Source organism: Peromyscus californicus, unplaced genomic scaffold (assembly GCF_007827085.1).
Source record: "Peromyscus californicus insignis strain IS unplaced genomic scaffold, ASM782708v3 Scaffold_22__1_contigs__length_63687245, whole genome shotgun sequence".
Taxonomy (NCBI): domain Eukaryota; kingdom Metazoa; phylum Chordata; class Mammalia; order Rodentia; family Cricetidae; genus Peromyscus; species Peromyscus californicus.
In genome coordinates this window covers 34,786,339-34,804,524 of record NW_026294525.1, presented here as the reverse complement: position 1 = coordinate 34,804,524, position 18,186 = coordinate 34,786,339, and the positions used below count along the sequence as shown (strand labels likewise).

The 18,186-nt window shown below is 37.6% G+C and overlaps 1 protein-coding gene across 1 annotated transcript in view; it reads left to right on the top strand.

Annotated features, from left to right (window-relative positions):
• Nucleotides 1–18,186, top strand: part of Lama2 (laminin subunit alpha 2) — a 571,484-nt gene that overhangs the window by 106,749 nt on the left and 446,549 nt on the right. The gene's annotated exons all lie outside the window — the stretch shown is intronic.

The window sequence follows — 18,186 nt, the reverse complement described above, 5'->3', positions numbered from 1 at the left end:
TAGCGCCCTTTGAGGACTGTGTCTGTGTTAGAATTAGCCAAGTAAGCCATCCTGCATCTGCATCTGCATCTGCAGAAGAACAGGTTTAAATGCTTCTGATTTAGTCACTTCAAGAATTCAGGTGAGACCTTTTCCTGAATAAACTTAAAGTGTATTAACCATGGACAAATTCAATAGAAGCCAATTGTTTTAAAGCTCAGTCTGTTGGCTGTATCTAGTTCAACAATCCATTTCAAATTTTTTAAAATAACTTTATTTTGCTTCTGTTCTTTGTGAGACATTATATAGTTTTTATGTAGACACGGATTCTTAGGAAATTTTATTGATGAAGGTACTGTTGATTTCAGTAGTGAACACAAACATACACACACACACACACATACACTTACAAACACTCTCTCTGCCCCCCCCCCCCCCGCCACAAACACACACCTATTAATTATGTACCTGTAGCTTAAAAAGTGCATCCAGTAAACTCAGGACTTTTGTAAACTTACCTGGCATTTGGCAGCTGAATTTTGGAACAGGAAGTCAAGGAAAACATTACAGTTCAAATAGTGTGTTACTTCTAAAAATCTATTTTACACAATCTGTTGGGTGGTATGTTCCAAAATAATACTAAAGGCAACATTAATAGCCATCTTTTATCAGACACATACCCCTTGGTAAAAACAGTACAATGGTTGATGATACATCTGACGTGGAGGTTTCTGGAAAGAGATAGTTATGCTTTTTTTGTTTGTTTGTTTTCTTTGATGTGTGTGTGTGTGTGTGTGTGTGTGTGTGTGTGTGTGTGTGTGTGTATGTGTTTCAAAATCAATGGAATATTTTTCCTGAAACCATGGCTTCATTCATCCTATTAATGGGAAAGGTGACCATTTTAGAAGAACGTTGATAGCTATCACTATTGATAATTAAAACCTTATTTAAAAATATTGACATCAAGGAGCTGGAGAGATGGCACAGTGGGTGAGGTGCTTGATCTCTGCCATCTCCTTAAAAGCCAGACAAATGTAGCAGTTTGCCTCGAGGTGGTAGTGGGCTCTCTGGAGTGGGCTGTCTAACTAGGCTAGCTGAATCTATGTGCTCTAGCTTCCAAGGAGAGGCACTGCCTCAATTTATAAGGTGAGAAACAAGAGAGGAACACATCTGATGTCAACCTTTGACATTTACATACACACACACACACACACACACACACACACACACACACACACACATGCACGCACACACACATACTTGTGCACATGCAAAAAATAAAGCTAGCATCAAGGAGGATTGTAGTCGGACTTTCCTTGGACCACCAGCTCCCAAATAATGACATGGAGACTTCTTACTAAGCATAAAGCTTGGCCTTAGCTTAGGCTTGTTCCCAACTAGCTCTTAAAACTTAAATTAGCCAGGCGGTGGTGGAGCATGTCTTTAATCCCAGCACTTGGGAGGCAGGGGCAGGTGGATCTCTGTGATTTCGAGGCCAGCCTGGGCTACATGGCAAGTTCCAGGACAGGTGCCAAAACTACACAGAGAAACCCTGTCTCGAAAAATCAAAAAAACAACCAACCAACCAAACAAACAAACAAAAACCTTAAATTAACCTATTTCTATGAATCTATGTTCTGCCACATTACTCATTACCTCTCCTCCAGACTGTATGCCCAACTTACTGTCTAATCTCTGCCCCTCAGATTCTTCCCCTGTGTTCCTCTCTCTCCCCAGAAAGCCTGCCTATCCTCCCCTGCCTAGTTATTGGTCATTCAGCTCCTTATTGAATCAATCAGAAAGTGCCTTGGCACATGAGGTTAAACAGAAGCACATTTTCACAGTGTACAAAAAGATTATCCCACAACAGGAGATGGAAGTAAATGCAGTTGTTCTGGGTTAGACCCTGCACAGCTATGTATTTCCAGGGACACTGATATCCCAATTCCAGCAGCATTATCTCTGTTGGTATCTCTTCCCATTATGTGCTCTGATTGAGAGGAAATTTCCTGTCTGCTTTCCATGAAAAAGTAAATAAATAAAAGGAGATTAGAAATATTTCTTGGTCAATTTTAGTTCCGTTGAAATAAGAATCCAAGAGGTGTGTTCGAAAGTCCCACTTAAATTTCTTTTTAATTTACATTTGTATTTATTAAAAACAAATCAAGTCCACTCCTCATCCTCTCTTCTGTTCCATTTCTTCCCTCACTCCTCCCCCCACTACCCCCCACAAGTTCTCATGTCCTTCCTTTCCACACTCTTGTTGAACTCATTCGTTGCTTTCAGAAGCATACATAATATCGCAAGAGAGGACGAGACAATGAGTCTACATCAGTTAACTCGGAATAAACCATGAGACTCAAAAGAACGACACTGGCTGGGGCTAGAGAGACAGCTGATCAAGGAAGCATGAACAGCATTCTTGCAGAAGACCTGGGTTTGGTTCCCAGCATCCTTGCTGGCTTGCTCACAACTGCCTGTATATTACTCTAGCTCTACGGAGAAATGATGCCGTTTTCTGCCATCAAATGTACAGTACTCTCATTCAATTCCCTTGCCACCCCACATAAGCAAAAAGAAAAAAAAAAGACAGCAATTAAGGTCTTAAGGAAAAGGGAGAAATGAATTACCTGGAAGTGATAAATGATACACGTCAAAGGGAAAGTTTAGCAAGAGAAGACATTTTGTGTCTTTTAATCCTTCAGATACAAACAAACAGACACACCTTCCCACCATTCCTAACCATGCTCTTTTCAGTTCTGTATCATTAATATTTCTTGGCTTTTAAAAGAGATGTCTTACACCTCCTCTTCTGGTTTTCTGTATTGATCCTTCTAAGTATGTTAAAATTGATAAGTCACCTCATAATTTTTACCATATAAATATTGTCCTCTGCTGCAATGATCCTGTGAATGCACATGCCAGTGTTGGTGGTTTGGCTATCTCTTTTTTCCTGTTGTTCTTGTTCTTACTCCCATATATTTTCCATGATCACAAACACCTCAACATACTATTTATTCCTAAACTTCTACTGGTCTTTAGAGCTCTTTGCCCAAATTCCTTTGCTACTGCCGGAGCTCCAAAGCTACTTCCTGTCACTGGATTCTCTTTGACTCGGAGTCCTTACCTTCCATTCTCTTGGTTTATAGCTCGTTTTCCTCAGGCTCATCCTCAGATCTATCCTTTCCATTTCCTGTTACCTTACCCTCTTTCTCTTCCTGAGTCACTGTGGAATCCTAGTGTATCTTTTGAAGACACCATGGATCGTCTTGATTTCTCCCATCCACGAGGGACTCTGCTCAAAACATTTCATGTTCTTCTTTGCCTGATTACAATTAATTATGGAGTCCTTAACACAGACCAAGGGGCCAATGGAGGTGATTGGCAGCATTTTACAATAGGACTGGGCAGCAGGTGATCAGGTAGAGAGCCGCAGTTTGTTGGACAACATCAGCAAGAAGCTGTAGGCTTTTTTTTTTCCCTCTGGGTTGTGTCTCCCCACAGAGCTGACTACCACACTTACTCTTAGGAGACTGGCAGTTACAAGAGCTGTGGGGTCACAGCTCCTTTTGGGTACAAGTATAAGAAATGTTTTCCTGTAGAAAAAGTTTCCACTATGGTGTTCATATCATGTTTCTGTTTGAAGTTTTCATTGTGTATTGTTATGGTGCACAGTTCGGTCACATAAGGACATCTTCACACAAGTGTATATTGGACACCGAGCAGACCCTCCCCATTTCAACCCTCCCGCTCCTCTTAACACCCTCCTTTTTCCCTAGATAGCTCCATGTACTTTCATGACATATATATGTTTATAATCTTATGTATCTATATATAATATAGGAACCACAAGGAGAGCAAAACATCCTACATTTGTCTTAATACATTATGTCTTGTAGTATAATCAGATCTTGTATGTCTTATTTGATTTAACAAAAACAAATGAGCAAAAAAAGATTTCGCAACTTGAAATCTCCATAACTCCTCTGAAGTTTTTTTCATTTCAAAATTTCACCTAAATATTTATTAATCTTAAATATTAGTGTTTAAGAAAATTGTAGCTTTGGATCACAGTTTAGTCAATTTTGCTCATGGTTTCTGAGAAGTAATCTGCAATATATACTCACTGACCAACACGCCGGTGAATTGCTTAGAATGTTATATCACTTACCTAGTCTGAAATGTTTCACTTATAGACCACTACTCTTGCAAGTAGGCCTTTTTTATGTATATAATAGTTAAGATAATTTTGAAGATGAAAATTTTTCTGAAGCTGAAATTAGATTTTCATTGATTTCAAGTAGACTGTAGGTAGAATTAAATGTATGTTGTGTATAATATAGCTCCTTTCTTGAAATTACATAGAGAGCGCACATAATTCTGGAAATGAAAATGTCAAAAGCTAAGAAGCTCTCTCCTGTTATTTGTCTTCCATTTGCCACAAGCATCTTATAGTATGGCTGCTTTTTTAACAACAAGAATTAGCAGCCGCTTTGGAGAGAAAGGGTAGGGGAAAAAATGCCCTGAGCATCCCTTTGAATGGCTCAGGCAAGAGCAGGTGTTATTATCCCAGGAGGAACCAGTAAGTGACTTCTGTGTAATTGGAAGTGTGTCCTACCCTGATAAGAACTTGTGGGAAAAGTAACAAGAGACTAGTAAATAGCCAAAGGGAAAAAAGCCAGGAAAGCATGCTGTGTTCCTCGACTTAAATCTATGTCATTTCTTCAGGGTCTGCAGGTTTCACAAAGAGATGAGGACTAATTTGGAAATGCTACTTACCTCAGATTCCAAAAGAAAGTCTCTAAAACGTGGTTTTAAGTAGGCCATGGACCAAAAATAGCCCATAAGACATGCCAGGATGCTGTAAAAAGTAGGCATGGGCAAGTTTCATCCATTTGAGAGTTTCCCAGCACTTTAAACAGTACTAGAAGGAAAGAGAAGTGAACCGTGCTAGGATTTTGTTTTTCTCCTGCAAGAAATGACTGGGTGGTAACGCCTAAATACATTGTCCATCCATGTTGTTGTCGTTTTGGTTGGTTGATTCTGAATATTTGTTTATTTGTTTGCCTGATGTTTTTTTTAGCATACAAATAAAGTTCCTTCTACCAGCATAATAACATAATCTTTCAGGGGGCTTGCAGATAACATCATACATTTTGAGGTTTCTAAGGCCAAGCTTCTATTTTGTTTTACTTAAAAGGAATGTTACAGTGCTGCACATTTTTGCTTATTCTACACTGTTGTTTATTCATGAAGCTCAGAAGAAATGCTGTCCATTGACAAGCTCTCATTGTGTGTGCGCCACAATGCCAAACCCTCATTTACTCTAAAATTTAGCGTTCAATGATATGCATGTTATAAATTCCTTCCCAGTTGCAAAATTTTCTTGGTCCTTAAGAAATTGTAGTTTAATCACATTTAGCCACAAAGTTTAGAAAAACATCGTGCTTTGGCATGCAGTGTCAGCCTTTTGCTAGATTTTGATAAATGTGAACAAAAATCAATAGATAGATGAATGAGAAGGACCCAAATAAAATCATCATGCTTCAAATATGTTTCCCAATGTACTTCACAGCTGTAGATTTTTCTTTAAGCAATAAAACACTTAATACAACCAAAAATTACCTTTTCAATTTCCTTCACAAAGGCTTCTCTGAGGAAGGTACATTAATACTCAACAAACTGAACAGACTGTCTAACTTGAATGTAGTAGTATACACAAAAGTTATGTGAACTCAAAATTTATTGTTTATAGTTTAGGTATTTAGGAATGATGTCTGCAACTACATGCCAATGTAGATTGTCTTTCTCCACCTCATTATCATGTTATCACTTTATTATATTTTTTTCTTAGTTTCCTTTTGTATGTTACTCTATGGCTATGTACAAATCAAAGCAGGGCAGGCAGCTTGATGAATGTCTAGGTTCTAGAAAATTTCCCTTGCTTAATCCTTTCAGTATTTCACTTTCTTAGTTCCTTTTCATTGTAGAGAGAAAGCAAACCATAATATATACAACCATCCTTGTCATATCTATCTTTTTCCCTGTTGCCTCATTTCCATTTATTCAACTGGTGATTATCTGGAGGTTCTATCTATAAACCTGTGCCCCCTAAATTCCTCTGTACAGTTCTTACAAAGCAGTACTCTGGATTCCGGACTGTCCCTATTTTTTGGTTGCATCTGTATCTATAAACATGTCTACAGTGCTTACTTTAAGTTATCATTAGACACTGCTATGTCTAGGATTCCCATATGACCTGTCACTTGCTGACTATCAGCACAGAAACCTGGAGAGTCCCCAATCATCCTATCTCTTATTCTCACATTAATGAACCACCAATGCTACCATTTGTACCTTGTAAATGTCTCTTGATTTGATTCTCTTCTTTACCCACTATCAGTACCATCTGGCCATGATTATATCATGCCCAAGATAATAATGCTTTTGATCATGTGTTGTTGGTATGGCCAGCCCAACTTAGAAAATTTCTCTGATCTCTCTCAACTTGTAGACACCATCTGTCAACAAGCATCACATTTGATTTTATTTATTCACTTCTGAGTCATACTCTGCTTGCTTATGATTATCAGGTACTGTTTGTATCATCAATATTTTTTTTCTTCCATTCACTCCATAACATGGTATTTGTTATATGTGTCTGGAGAAGGTACATAGAAGTGAACTTAAAGATGGAAAAATACAGAGACTGACTGCTCTTTAAACTAAATGGTAATGACCAAGAGGATATAGAGTGAGGATGACTGGCTGGTCATGGATTATTGAAAGATACTTTTCTAAAAGCTTATAACCAACAGCATAGCAGTTCATTGAGTCTCCCTTGCATTTGCTAAAGTTGTTGTGCAAGATAATTCATAATTTCAAGATTTTTTAAAAGATTATGTATATGAAAGTATGTCTGTATGTGGGCTTTGGCATCACATTTATGCAGTGTACTCAGAGGATTGAGGAGAGCATCAAATTTCCTGAAGCTGGATTAGATGCAGTTGTGAGTCTCAGATATGGTTGCTAGGCATTGAACTGGGTTCTCTGCAAGAGTACTATGAGCTGTTCACAACTGAACCATCCCTCCAGTACCCAGAATTTTTGCACAGACCTTCTCTGCAGCCCCAATGTTGTATTTAAGTACTGTGCTACAAATATGCAAGATAAATATATCACATCACGTGGGAAAATGTAGAAAGCATGGAAAAATTACTTCTAGTTTCTAGAGGAAATATACACCCAATAAACAGATTTAGTCCATTGAGCATGTAACTGAAAACAGGTCTAAAATACTCGCATGGTTTATATATAAAGGTATCTTTCCATTTTTTGATTAAGCAAAAGTGTGGCAAATTCAGAATAAAAAGTCAAAGGCCTTAAGAACTGCTTTCTTTTTTACTCATAGCATTTAAAAATTAATCTACTGCGAACTAGTTTTGGTGCCCATATGGTTGGAAATGAATTCAGCAATGGTGAATATTCCCTGTTAAACATTGTAAGTGTCTGTATTGAGAGACTTAGCTGAGAGTCTAATTTAGTTCCAATCATTGAGGGAAGAGATCATTGAGATGTAGAAAATTATATGAAATGTGTGCCTCTGCTATTTTTACACAAAGTAGACTTTTCACTTTCAATTACAAAAAAGTAACTCTCCTTCTTAGTCTCTCCTCTTCCACTTCCAGCTTGCTTGTTGTCTGTTGTTACTAAATTTCCAAGAAAGTACTGATGTGCATCTTAATAGAAGGAATGGTGTTTGGGCACACATTATTGTTTAGACAAACTCAAGAGCTCAGATTGTGAATTTTTCTCAAGGACTTTTTTTTAAGAGTTAAAAGCCCAGAGATTGAGCAGTAGCCAAGAGCTAAGACCACCTTACCTTACCACTCCCTGCTGTCCTTCCCCTGAGAGAGAGACCTTCTTCCTGTGTGTCTGTATTTTTATTGCCTTTCTGTTCTGCCTTCTCACTGGCTGTAAACCCAACCACATGACTTCCTCATCACTGCCTGTCTATACAGACCTCCAGGTCTCTATGGTTCGTACTGAGATTAAAGGTTTGGGTCGCCGCTTGGCTGTGTCCTTGAACACATATTTTTTTAAACAGAGATCTGAGAATGGATGGAGATCTTGCCTCTTGCTTCAGAGTAACTGTAGTCACCTTATTCATCAGTAGCTTTCCAATTGTGTTAAGGAGGAATCCTACATAAACTGAAGGGCCCACAGAGAAAAGAGACCAACCATAGCTGAATTTGAATTAAATTGAAAACATTTAAATCAAGAAAACCATTTTTGCTTCTTTCAATAGTGTATGCAGATTCATACATTTTAAATGGGAAATTGCCCAGCCACTGAAAAGCAGCGATGGGAGCTTTGTGGTTACAATCTACCTGTGGATGCTACTGCTCATTTAAGTAAATGTCGTTTGCATTGTGGAGCCACAAGAAAACTCACAGTGATTTCTCTTTGGTGGAACAAAACATTGGCTTTTGTAATCACACCCTCAGAATCATTCCACAGCCTACCTGCCCTTAAAATACAGAACGCACCTGAACACATTTATACATGCAAGGTTACATGAAATATTTTTTTAATTGTATCAAACCAAACCCAGGCATCAACTGAAATTTGTGTTTTACTCTGGATTCTAATGTACTTCATCAGTAAAATGCCTTTTTCTCATGAGGATGTTTCCTGTAAGATCTGTTAGTGATTTCATGTTTAATATGATCTGGCATAAAATGAAAGATTCTATGAAATAAAAATCCAAATGGCAGTTATCTTTCTGTCATGTAGAATAAAATATGCATCTTGACCTCATAGAAAAAGTGTCTATGGTAGTTACATTCATCATATACCAACTCAATTTGTAGACTATATATTTCTCTATTAAAGTGTGCAACATTTTAATTAAAGTGAACGTACTGTCAAATCTCCAGCAACACAGTAGCAAAAAAATATTTTGCATAAATGTGCACTAAATGGAGTCTAAGCTGCAGAGAGGAATGTAGTAGCTGCACTCTTAGGAAACAAGTCTAAGATTAAAGCTGTTTGTGAGCAATTAGTATATATTTGCTTCAATAGGGCAAAGAGAATTCATTGTAAGTGGAACGCTTTAACTCTTTTTAGTTTCCAACCAGCTCCGTGCATCTGAGCAACATGCCTCGTCCTGTGAGTCATGTTTTAGTTTCCAGCTGTTTTCTGACGTTGGAAAGTGAAATGCTGTGGTGTGAAATGGTTCTGGGGACATGATTTTTCCTGTCAGAGATTCTACCAGATGCTGATATAATTTAATATCCATGGAAGACAGGGCAAATATAGAATTACATCGAATTGATTTTGCAGTTTTCAAGCCAGATGGCCATTGGCATTTACATGGAAGAAGTCTATACTGTGCACCAAGTTGCATATTTTTGTGTGCAAGTTCTCAGCCATGGTGTGCAGTCACTGGTGTTTTCGCAGCCATCTGCTCAGACCTTACTTTCACCACTCACCCATCACTAAAACTGAACATTTTTAAAACTGGAAAATTCTAGCTAGTTTTGATTTTGAGAGAATTAAAAGAAATGTCGACTTTTTGGTACTAAAACCCCAAAGGAATGTTCTTGACTGAAGGAGAATCTTAGAAATAGCAGTGCAAAAAAGGTAACCTCTCAGTGACTAGAGAGTCTACTTTATTTTCAATGCATTTTATTTTTACTCTGTACAAGCTTTCTCATCCGGATCATAAAGAAGTTAGATAAATTAATAACTATGGAGTAGATGGTCCAGAGATAGTCTTGGACAGAGTAAGCACTTCAAGTGTTTGTTGCAAGAATGAATGAGACATTTGCCTCCATGTGCATACTTCTAGCAAATTGATTGGCAGATTTTACTACATGGCGATGAGCTCATGTGCATAGGTTTGTATAAGAAAAATTTACGTTTATATGTTGTGAGTGAATGAAGTTGTGCTTAATAAGAACTTTTGCTTGTTAACAAGACACCTTAGATATTCTAGGCATTGTGGAATTCAAGTATGTGGAAACATGGCTTCTTAGGTCATGAGTGTATCTGCACAAAAAAAAAGAGGAGCATTTTAAAAACAAATCATACGCTACAGAGTCATTGGTGAAGGACAAGAAAGAATGGAAATTTAATTTTAGAACAAAAAGATGAGTTTGAACAGATTTTGAAGGAAACACTTTTAGAGTTTATGAAGAAAAATTCATGTGGGCCCATGAGCATTACCATAGAAAATAGGAAGTTAGATGGCCCATTCAGAGGAGAGACAATTTATTTGGCTAGAGAATGACACTTTCACTGAGAATTAAATAGAAGAAATTAGAATACATTTTGATACATAATGCAGATTACAGTGATAATATGAAATACTTGGAATGCTTAGAGGAAATCTTCATTTTTAATCTAAGAGTCTACTTTGAATTATTTCAGGTTCTAGAGAGCCATGGTAATCAGAAAAGTGGACTCCTGTGGGCTCTAATCTACACCAAATGCACAGGAATCTAATAAATTGTGTTAATCTCTCTTTTTAATAAAAACGAAGACTGCCACAATACGATAGAGAATAATTGGAACTTAAAACACTGATAAAAGAAAAGACCTACCTGCTGATTACGAGGAAGGAAGGTTTGTTTCAGGTAGCTCCCAAATCCTGTGAGCGCCTCTACAATCACACTTTAAATTATAAACCATTTGAATTGTTCTATGCGACGTTCATGTCTATGACTAAAGTTGGAGTTTGCCTCATATGTTGTGTTCTTGCTCTGATTAATTAATTTGTCAAGAATTTGAGCATTTTCTGAAGTCTGGAATGACGTTGAATAGATAAATTATGAGACAGTGTTTTCAGTCTGGTTGAGAGAGCGATGATCAATAAATATTATTTTCACTATGTAATGTTGAGGCTTCCCGTCCACCTATTAGTTTCATAAACATGATTTCCAAATCTGACAAAGTGGGCAGCATTGGTGTTTCAAAAGAATAATACTTTCCTACACATGTTTGTTGTTGTCAGGGAAATATGTAGTATTTTGAAAACGGTGCTTATATCCCTCATTTCAACATGCTTGGAACAAGTTAATAGTTACGGTTTTGTGAGTGAGTACATTCATATGCTGAAAACATACTGTTCAATAACTTGACCTTGAGTTTTGAATGCATTTAAAGCCTGAATGTGGCTCTCAGGCTTCATCGTTTAGGTATATTTTTGTTTAAGTTCTTAGCTTTTTTTTTCAACTCTTAATTATTTTTATTTTGATTAAGTGAACTATATTATGGAATATTTTACACTAAATTATGAATTCCTGCTGGTGGCAATGATGAGATTCCATAATAATAAGGAAAAAAAATGGACAGCCATTTGCTGTAACGCCACGACCAAGTTCCCATTTTAAAAAATATGAATACCCTTCCAAAGTAATTTCAGGGTATAATACCTACTTCTGAGTTCAGGTGACACAGTCTAGTCTTAAATTAGGAAGCAGGAGAAGAACAGATAGAATGTTAGTCAAGATGCAAGGAGAGAGCAATAAACTCAGGAATTGCATAGACATGAACCAGATGTTTCACACAGGAAACAAAAAAAAAGCAAATTCCTGGGGAATCAAAAGTCTTGTGACAGTAAAACAGGATGATGAAGAAGTTACTTTATGTGCAAGTGTGTGTGTGCGTGTGTGTGTGTGTGTGTGTGTGTGTGTGTGTGTGTGCGTGTGTGTGTGTGTGTGTGCGTGTGTGTGTGTGTGCGTGTGTGTGTGTGTGCGTGTGTGTGTGTGTGTGTGTGCGTGTGTGTGTGTGTGTGAGAAATGGCTAGTGATACCAGAGTGATCTGAGAGCTCATTATGCACCAACTCTAACAATCGTGCAATTAGAACCTAGAGAGAATAAATAAGAGTGTGCCATGTGTGGCGGAGCGTAAAACCTCCGAAGTGCCTAGGATTTTACACAGTGATGCTCTTGGGGGGAGGGGTGCAAGCTGATTAGGAATATTTAATTAGAGGACAGTTGCAAGGATACCTTCTGTAGCAGATTTCTGATAATAATAATCTCATGCTGGGTATCTTACTAGTAGGAAGAATAATCCTCCCAAACCTCAGAGATGTTTCCTTGCATCCCAAATAGGATAGCCAGACTCCATCAGCTTCCTCAACATGAATGTCAAACATGATGGGGGGGTCAATGAGTTTAAACAGGGAAAGCTAGTAATTTCTGTAAGAAGCACGTTTTCTCTTCATGCTATAGGGAGTAATTCTCCTGTTTCTGCTTCCGATCTTGAGGAGAGTTGGGGGTCGCAGATCTACTCTACCACATTAGCTTTCCATGGATTCTAGGGACCCAAGCACAGTTCCTCACTTGAGCTCAAGTACTTCATCCACTGAGCCATCTTTCCAGCCCCTGGGTGTCCACCTCCCTTCAAAGACCTCAGCATAGCCAGTAATAAACTTCTTATCAATAATTATAGACTTAGATCTGCTTGCATACTACAGGTCTCTCTGACTCTCAACTGGAATGCAATGCTGCTTCCTAGTGAAACTGTTGGCTGAGAATTAGACATCTGCCTTAAGGTGTGTGTGCTCACTTCTTCTCCAAGCCTGTGTCTTGATCTCTGTCTGAGAATGTAAATACCATTGGGTCTCATTTCCCTGGGCCTGTGTCTACAGGTACCATTGCTCAACTTCTGGTTTGACCTCAAGCCAGACGCGCTTTCTGTATCTTTCAGACTCTCTTTGCTGCCAACTCTGCTTTAGATCTATTACCTTTTGTTTTTAAGGTGGAAGTATGCTTTCCGACATTTATTCAGAAGCTATGTTCCATAATTATGTTGCGTCGCTCTGAGGATCTGTAGAGGCAAAGGACATTGCTCATGTCAGTCACTTTGTGCCATTGTATCCCAGTTGAATAACAGCTGGAGAAACTTAGTGGCCATGTATCAGATCTTTCAGAAGAGCCTTCATTTGATTTGATAGAAAAACATGTCTCATATTTAGAAAGCCATCTTTCAATGTTGATCTCTCCTTATTTTATTTATAAAATTGAGTTAACAATGCTTACCCAATGCATACAATAGATCTTATGTGTGGGAGAGAAGAGGGAAAGGAGATAGAAAGATGGATAGATAGATAGATAGATAGATAGATAGATAGATAGATAGATAGGATACAAATCCAGGGAAAAGTAAAAATACTTTGTAAATTTGAGTCCTCCATATGTATTATCAGCAATGACTCAAACAAAATTTCATAGTTCTTGCTGCCTGACAAAGACAGAGGTGCAGTTTGGGTTTTGTTTTGGCTTTATTTTTAGAACAGATACAGTATAATATATGTATTCCACATAGAATTTTTTAGAGGTCAGAGTCTCAGGTGATTCATTAATTTTTAAGGGATATTTAATGAGCTTTTTTTTTTTGGTGTTGATGACTAGTATCTGAGAGTGAAAAGATTAAGAAGCCACAGCCTCAACCCCCAAGGAATTGAGAGTCAACTGGTCATAGAAGGGCAATTAAAGGCAAAAATGAAACTCTGACAGAAAACTCATTATGTGTGATAGTTTATATGTACTTGAAATGAAAAGCATTATTAGCAAAACTGTGCCCAATGACTGTAAAATGCTGATTTTTTTTTTACTTCAAGTAGTTACAAGAAGAAACAGAATATTTGTGTTTTCCTGCATTTTTATGTGTGTGTTCAAACATCTGCTAGAGAACAAAGTGTTTTTCTATAAACATTGTCAGATTTCACTTTAAAGAGAATTTGCTATAAAACAAATATTTCATAAATGTACCAGAACTGTATAGAATTCTCCTCCATAGCAGAAAACTAAATAGATGCATAAGTCAGCCATCAAGCTCCCACACCACTCAGGCTCCACTCATTTCTCATGTTAGTTCTTCAACCTAAGTGTTTTAAATTGAGGCCTGGTACAGTTTGAATTGCAATGGGAAAGTTCTAGAAGTTATGTGGTAGTTAGTGGTACTGAATATTGTATTCACTAGAATAGTTCACTTGTGTCTTCTGATCTATGTTTGAGGAGGTGGAGTCAGATGGAGGCATAAGAAAAAATTCAAAATAATGCATTAAAAGAGCACAAAGTATGAAAAGTTTCATGTTCCAACACAGAAATCGTTAAATCTACCAAGAAGGAAAGGGCATGATATTAAGAAGACAATTAACAAAAAATAAGTAGGAAATACTTTAAATGGCTTAGAATACTTTCTATGCTACCTGTCACTAGAACAATAAAAGTAATGTCTTATTGTATCTTGTTTTTATTTTGTTGTCTCCCTACTTCGTTATTTTTTAATTTCTGATAAGAGGAGTCGGGTTCTTGCTGGTTCTTCAGAATCCTCACAACTTTGTACTGAATTCTGAGAGGATTTCTCAAGGGAGAACATTGCCCTATACCTCATGTGTCCAGCTCATGGGCTCTGAGAGTTTGGTAATCAGCACCAACAGAAAGCAAAACATATGATTTGTTCCATCCCAAAGTTTATATTCCAAACAACTTTTAAAATTATATGTTGTATTTAATGCTTTAAAAAATATACATGTCTATATGGGCAGGTATCATAACAAAAGAATCTATCTGGGCCTGGTACCTTAGTAATCCTAGTTACTTGGGAAGTTAAGGGAGGAGGATGGCAAGGACAAGACCAGCCTGGATAAGTAAATAAACCTATATTGAAATGAAAAAAGCAAAGTCAGGCATGGTGGTGCACTCCTTTAGTCCCAGCACTTGGGAGGCAGAGACAGGTAGAAATTTGTGAGTTCAAGGACAGCCTGGTCTACAGTGCAAGTTCCAAGACTGCCAGGGCTACACAGAGAAACCATATCTGGGAAAACAAAAACAAAACACACAAACAAAAAAAGAAATAAAAATAATTTTTAAAAGGATGGGTATATATACTCAATGGTAGAATGCTTGGCTAGTATGTACAAAGCCATGGGTTCAATTTCTCTCTCTCTCTCTTCTCTCTCTCTCTCTCTCTCTTTCTCTCTCTCTCTCTCTCTCTCTCTCTCTCTCTCTCTCTCTCTCTCTCTCTGTCACACACACACACACACACACACACACACACACACACACACACACACACAAGAACACCACTTGAAAAAAGGGAGAGGGTGGTGTTGCATAGCCAAGATGTCTAGACAGTCATGAGGAAGAAAAAACCATTGCGTTGTTCTAAAAGCTGACTAAAGAAGGGAGTCTTGAGATTTGATGGGAAGAACTTGTCAGTCAGGGCAGTAGTATTGCATTTTCACCTAGGTCTAATAACAGTCTGTTGAAAGCTTTAAAAAGAAGGATGAACTAATCAGATTCATAATCGTAGGGAGGGTTCATTTTACACACACACACACACACACACACACACACACACACACACACACACACACACATATAATGGTTGAAGAAAGGCAAAATGTAATCAGGAGTCTGTCTAATGGACAATTGCAGAAGTCCTGATATTAGAAATGCTTGTGATTTGCTTCCACGTGTTGGCAGTATTGCTAGAAAAACAGCTGCATATGAAATTGGTTTAGAATTAGAATAGTATTTAGTGATGAGATGACCTGAATATTTATTGATTTCCAGTTTTCATTATGATGTTCTTGGTGGATCAAGTAGCATACTTTGAACTAGGGAAAACACAGGAGGTGTGAATCCAGGGTGTGTTCTGGGTAAAGGTTGAAGCATGGGCAATCCTAAACTCTCCTTGAACAGAGTTTGAGATGTTCCTGAGATATATGAAAGAAGTCAGACAGGATGAGGATAAACAGGTCTAAAGCTTCAGAGAGATTTCTGGCCCAGAGCTACAGTGAAGAGTTATTGACTCCAGAAATGGCTTGGGAGTAGATGACACTATTGGGAGGGAAGAATGTATTAAAAAAATAGTTGCTGAGAAACTCTAACAGTTACTCATAAAAACAAACAAAAAGTGTGGAGTAAATGAATATGCCTTTTCTTTTCATTCATCTAGGTGTTTTAAGCCAGGGTAAACAGAATGCATGACCAGACTTTCATGTGAGTTTTATCAGTAGGAATAAGAAATAGAGGAGCGGACTTTAAAGAACACAGGAACAATACCTCTCCTGAGGCTGCTGTGTTCATCAAAACATTCATGAATGAATCCCTTGTCTTGCAGGCTATACATGTAAGCATGTGCTCCTAGTATAGCAGGTAGTATAGAGATTTTTCATTTTTTTGTTTTTGTTGTTGGATTATTATTACAGCAGACATAGCATAAAGTTTTCTATTGGTTTGCTACATTATAAGCAAGCCTCTCAACTTCAACTTCAGTAACGTAAAGACCTACCAAGGAGACATCCGGTTTGTAGGGTTGGTTTTGGAACAGGCAGACAAAAGCAGGCACTGAGCATATGTTCTGTTGATACTGATGAAGTGAGGTTGGATGGAACCTTGATGCAATTGATTCACCCCAACTGCTACCCCCTCAATATAAATTTGGGTATCCTCGTGCTAAAACATGCCAAATAAATGTCTCAACAAAGATGATTATTGTTTTTTTTTTTTTAACATACTGATTTTGAAAACCATCTGGATTGTTATTCAGGATTCTCCCACAGGAAGAACATAGTCAAACACACACAGAACAGTGGGTAGATTCTAGTTTTGCCAGGGTGTCAGGTAGGATTTTCATGCCTTTGATGGGGACTGGAAATGTAAGCAGAGCAGCGTGCACATGACAGCAGGCAAGGGATGGGAGCAGAGGATGGTGGGGACCTGTTCCTAGGGCAGTTAAACTTGAGATTAAAATATGTTCAATCTAGTCACAAAGATATCTTGCTAAATTTGATTTTTTTTCACTTCAAGAAGTATGTTATAGTAAGTACTTTGCCAAGCACAGCATAGTTAGAATTGATTTCATATAGTATGTTCAGAAATTGAGAGAGACTGAAGTACAAATATCACCATCTGAAAGCATGTTACAAACTATTCTGATTTCCTGTGTACATCATTGTTCCTCTCAGGTATTTGGGTTATAATGACAGTTACTTTCTCAGGTATGTCTTAATTTTAGGCCCTAGCAAAGTGATACAGTAATTAGGTTTTACTGCTGCTTTAATTAGGATTTGTTATATAGTAATGTCTTCTAGGCTGGACCAAGTGGTTGAGAAGCCATTTGTGTTCATAATGCTTACTTTAGTGTGTATCTGTTATGCAGAGTTAATACTGATACCTGTCAGCGGATCTTGTATACAACCAATGGCGGTTCATCTGATCGTGTCTGGTTTATTTCCTTTTGGTGATTAAAAAAAAATAAAGCCTGCTTGAATTTTTATCTTTCTCTTTTAAAAACAAACAAAGAGTAAGTGATCTTTAAAATAAATTCTTCAGAAAAACCTAACTACTTTTTCTGTTTGTTTGTTTCTGGTGAAAAAAAAATAAAAAGGGAGACCAAATCAGAGACCTTTGGAAATGTTCTTTTATTTTGGAAGCATAAAAAATTTGGAAGGGCAGAATTAAGTGATGAATTATGACATGAATTTGCAAGTCGTGGAAACAGAACTGGAATACAATGTCTCCCTGGCTTTGTTTGCTTCTGGCCAACTGGGTTGGATGTTATTTTTCTCCTAGCTCGCAAGTGCTGTGTGTCTGGACGGCGATTAGTCCAAATTGGGCTGGTTTTTCAGTTCTATAAAACTCGTCATCTGCATTGTGGGTGGAGAGCATTAAACTACTTCCTGTGGTGCACAGCTGGAAGCCATTCTCTTCAACATTTTGTTTTGTTCCAATTTTGTTTTATACTAGTATATTCCTACACACCCACATAGCTAGGATTTCAACAGACAAGTGTCTCTTTTACTTCCTTGACACATCTTAGAACATTTGCAATTGGCATGTTCTCTTTTGTCTTTTAAATAGTGAATCACTTGCAAACAGCTCTGTTTGCACGCATGAATATATTTTAAAATGCTCTACAGACCTAGAAACTGAAATGGAAAATTAGAAATATTCAAACAGCACCACTCCACACACTTTTTTCTTTTTTCTCTTGAGAGGTGATAGGTGCTTGGCAAGAACTCAGAGAGAAATACTGTGTACTCTGACTATGATGACAAGAAAAGAGGAAATGATAAGGAGAAAGGCAGAGATCTGCCACGTATTATGAATAATACATGACTGAACTCCATCATTAAAATGAGTATATTGAAAACAGTTGTTTTGTGACTCAAGGATTTTTTCTCA